Source organism: Elephantulus edwardii, unplaced genomic scaffold (genome assembly GCF_000299155.1).
Source record: "Elephantulus edwardii isolate Elephantulus edwardi_28Jun2011 unplaced genomic scaffold, EleEdw1.0 scaffold00521, whole genome shotgun sequence".
Taxonomy (NCBI): Eukaryota; Metazoa; Chordata; class Mammalia; order Macroscelidea; family Macroscelididae; genus Elephantulus; species Elephantulus edwardii.
In genome coordinates this window covers 239,936-244,955 of record NW_006400271.1, presented here as the reverse complement: position 1 = coordinate 244,955, position 5,020 = coordinate 239,936, and positions in this window count along the sequence as shown.

Genomic DNA, 5,020 nt, shown 5'->3' with positions numbered 1-5,020 from the left:
AATCGGGATGGCTGTGTCAGAGGCAATGTGATTGGCATAGGATAAAGCAGGGTTTAGGGCTGTTGTACATAGGGTCGCTATGAGTCACAAACGCCTCGACGGCACGTAACAACAAGAACAACAACAACAACATGATTCCAGTGGGACTCGTGTCTTCCAACTTACTGATTTTTTTTGTTTGTTTGTGTTGTCTCTTCAGTTATACTCTTTTTTTGGTCCCACCACCATGTTGGACACTTGTGCCAATTCAGTATTAATATTCTGGATTACATTTTCATGCCTTTCAGTTATTTCCAGTACTGTGTTTGTTGTACCCTTTCTATCTTGTGATGATTTTTTAAAGTTCTAGTACCACTTTAACTATAGTTTCAATTCTTTCTTCCATCTTTTGTATTTTCTTTTATTGCTCTTCAATTTCCTCCTCATCCATATAGTTCTTCTTGCTCCTGCCATCTTGACTACTTGCTCTCTTAATGGCTTCCATTATTTCTTCCATAATTTGCGTCTTCTTCTGAAGCTGTTCAAATAACTCCACATTAACATATTTCTTCTAATTCTCTCTATCTAGGATATTCATTGGGTCTGCTTTTTTTAGGAGAAAGGTTATTTGGTATTTTTCATGCTGACTGAGGCAGACTACTTCTTTCTTGACATTATGTGAGTTTTTTCTTTTTTTTTTGACATTATGTGAGTCTTTTCTTAGTAGACCTTTTGTTGTTGTAACTCTATAATGTTCAGGATATGGCAATGTTTTATGAGGGACCTGTATATCGGTGCTCCCCTTTTGGGCCTCAGGCCTGAAGCAGGATGACTGTTGCTCTCCAGAAATCTTGGCTCCACCCAGCCTCTTCTGCCTGAGCTTAAGAAATCCCATGTGATGTAGCTAGACAGTTCAAGGCCAAAGTATCTGTGATATTGATGCTTCTAGGGCAGGAGAGTGGAGTGGCAGCAGGAGTTCTTCAGCAGGAGGGATGGTGGTCTCCAGGTGGTAGGGTGGTGGGGTGGTGGTCTCCAGGCAACAGGGCAGTTGTCTAGTGTTTGAGGCAGAAGAGTGGTCCATCCATACTGGGACTGCAGCTCCTTGACCAGGCTGGCCAGGGTGTGAGTGCACCTGGGGTGGGATGCATCCTTGCATAGATGCTGGAGAAACAGCTCCTTGAAGATGCTGCCAGGCCCAGCCACATCATTCATGCCTCGGTGTTTTGAAGCAGAGTGATGATAACTTCCCATGGGTGTAATCAATCTGATTCCTGAGTAGTCCAACAGCTGAGGTCCATGTGTGTAGCCACCATTTGTGTACCATCTTGTAAAAGTATTTGCAATGAATAAATCACCAATTTTACAGAATTCTTTCATTCTGTCTTCAGTCTCATTTCTGTCACCACATTCGTATTTCCCAACTACTGGTCCTTCTTCCTTGTTTCCAACTTTTTGCATTCAAGTCACCCATTATTACTAATGAATCTTGGTTGCATGTTCTATCAATTTCCAATTGCAGTAGTTGGTAACAACAGCCATCTTTCCTCCTCTTTGGCTCTAGTTGTTGGTGCATAAATTTGAATGATAATGGTATTAACAGATTTTCTTTGTATGTGTATAGATATTATCCTGTCACTTGCTACATTGTATTTCAAGATGGATTTAGAAATGGTGTTTTTACCTATGAAAGTGACCCTCTTTTTTTCTCACTTTTTCATTTCCAGCATAGTAGATGGATATGATGGTCTGATTAAAAATGTCCCAGGTCAATCAATTCCATTTCAGCAATGCCTCGTATGTCAATATTGATGAATTCCGTTTCTTCCTTAGTAATCTCCAGTTTTCCTACATTCATACTGCTTAGATTCCATTTTCTGATCAATAGGGTCTTTTTGCAATTGTTCCTCATCCTTTGTGATGCCCAATACTAAGGCTAGCCTTCAGTGCCATAGCTGCTAGTCTAATCTAAGTGTGCTCTGTTGTAAATAGGGCTTTCTTAGAGCTTTTTTTTTCTCCCCCAGAAGTGGATGGCCAATCCTTCTCCCTAGTCTGTATTAATTTGGGTGCTCAGATTTAGAGCGATATTTGACAGACAAGCATTTAACTCAAAGGAGCTGATGAGAGCGTTCAGGTAACAGATCATGTATTGGTCCCAGAGCCCAGCCCTTTGGCACATGTGTTGTGTTTCCACCCTTACCCCACCCTGCCAGCATCCAGCTCAATTCCCTCTACTTATCCCCTCAGCATCTCTCATCCTCTTCCTCTAGCCAACTCTAGCTGATGGTTCAGGCCCCCCACACCCTCTACCCTCTGTCCTCTCATTTCCTCTCTACCACCCTGTGACACTGGTGCTCCTGATGGAGGAGGAGCAGGCAGTCTCTATGTGGCAGGTGTGGTCTCCACACGCTTCTGTCCACTGGGGCCCTGGCAGGATATAGTGTGCACTGGGGTCATATGAAGGTGAGAGGAAAGAAATAGACACTTTGAGAAGGGACAAGTGAAAGTGAAGGGATTATTTAGCAGCCATTATAAGCATGTGAAGGGTTGTCCCATGAAGGAATTGATCTCATGATTTCATTCTGTTTTACACAGAGGATAAAATCAAGATGCATAAAATGTTTAGGGAAGGAAGTGTTTGCTCAGAAAATGGAGAATACTCTGTCTGAGTACTCTGACAGTGTGCTCCTGAAGGAGTGCATTTCCCATCACTTATGTAAATAGCAGAGTCTGAGACACCACACAACCACCAGGTGGCAGGAGGGAGTCCTCTTAAACTCTGAGGATTTTCTACATGTGAAGGTCTTTTCTCAGTACTACTCAGTTTTGTTATTTGGACTTTAATAATATCTTTTAGAAGCATGAAGACATTCAAGTATAACTTTGAGAAAAAGAAAAGTGCTTTCTGAAGGCTTCTTCACTTTTACTCTGAGCTGTTCAAGCTCTTCTACAGGTGCTAAAAAGCATCCAGCCTGGAGCAGAGATGTGTGAAAAGAGATTAGGCACTGTGTGAAAACACTTCCCATCAGCCATTTGACAGCTTTTTTGAAATGTTAATGTAAGTTGGAACTGTTATCTCAGAATTCACACTTATTCAATTCTATATCCAGGTAAATAAAGCATCCCTAGGTGAACACAGGAGTGTGAAGCTGAATTGAGATAAATTGTGAAAGCTCTGAACTAAATCTATGCAAAAGAAAGAAAGAAAACACAACTAACTTCCTTTCTGATGTATTATCATTAATTTTTGTGAACTTTCTTATTTTGACAGGCTGCAGGGGCATTAAATGACTCCCTGTGGCATAGTGCTTTACTGCTCCCTTACTGTGTGGGCAGTTGGAACCCTCTGGGTCCTCAGTGGGAAACACTTTCTGATAGCTCTGGGAACTCTATGGAGTATTGCTATGAATCACTGGAAGGCCGTGAGTTTACTAAAACCTCGTGTAAGTGTTGGGACTGATTTATATTTAAATCGCCTCACATGTCAATATTTGAAGTGTTACTAGCCTCATTTTGCAAATATAGAAATAATAGTTAAGTTAGTTTAAGTAATTTGCTTAAGCTCATGCAGTTTTTAAGTACAGCTTTAGGATGAATTCTGTTCTAGTGAGTCCATTGTAAATTAGTTCTGATATGAGATTATTTACCTGTAAATCGTAACAGTGAGTCTCTGTAAATAAACATGTGAAAATGGTAATACTGGCCAATCACATACTGCAACTTTAGATGCACTATATATTAGTAATAGTAAAAAGTAACAAAGCAAGCAAAACACAGAGTCAGAAGCATTTTCTGTAGCTTGAGCACATCATGAATCATTTACTACCTGTAGTGGAGTAGGATTACTGACATAAAACTGTTGAATATTCCTTGACTAAAATCTTGGCAGTGTATCATATTAGTTAGGGAAGCAATGGTTGCTTCTGGTGACCTAGTGGTAATGATCTGTGCTGCCAATTCGAAGGCATGCATTAGAATGCACCAGCATCTCTGCAGGATAAAAATGCATAATCACCTCTTGTGAGATTTACATGCTCTGAAAAAGCACTGGAGGGAGAGCTAGGAGGAGTCCTTTTCTATTCCATGTCGTATTGTTACTGAATGCAAGGGATTCTTTCCATAGTCAATAGCCAATAAGACAAATGGATTGCAATATCCATAAGCACCTTATTATGCAAATCTGGGAGACAACCAGTCACCTCCAAAACTGCCTCCCCTTCTGGGAATGGTCATTGGGTTTTATAGTAGAGTGAGACTCTAGCTCATTTAACAATGCACTTTTGTTAGTAAAAAAAGGTAATTTCTACATCTGGACAGTATTTCATATTTCTTAAGCTCAAGGAGCTAAAGAATAAATTCAAACCTTGAGCTGCTATAATCAAGGATGCTTTAGGCAGAATATTAAATGATCCAGGAAGTATTAAAAGAAGATGGAAAGAATATATTGAGTCACTGGATCAAAAGGAATTGGCAGACACAGATGAATTTAATGAAATACATATGAGCAAGAGCCTATGGTGATGAAGGAAGAAGTACAAGCTGCTTTGAAAGAAATAGCAAAAAATAAGGCCCCAGGAATAGATGGTATACCAATTGACTTATTTCAGCTAACAGATGGTGCCCTGGTTGTGCTCACCAAGTTGTGCCAAGAAATCTGGAGAACAACCACTTGGCCAACTGACTGGAAAATATCTACATTAGTTCCCATTCCCAAGAAGGGTGACCCAACAGAGTGTGGAAACTATAGAACAATATTGATTTCACATGCAAGCAAGATTCTACTGAAGATTATCCAAAAATGACTGGAACAGTACATCAGCAGAGAAGTGCCAGAAGTCCAGGCTGGGTTTAGAAGGGGTCGTGGTACTAGGGATATTGTAGCTGATGTTAGATGGATCTTAGCTGAAAGCAGGGAATACCAGAGGAATGTCTATCTGTGTTTCATTGATTATGCAAAGGCATTTGACTGTGTGGATCATAACAAACTGTGGCTGACTCTGAGAAGAATGGGAATCCCAGAACATTTAATCGTGCTAATGCGAAA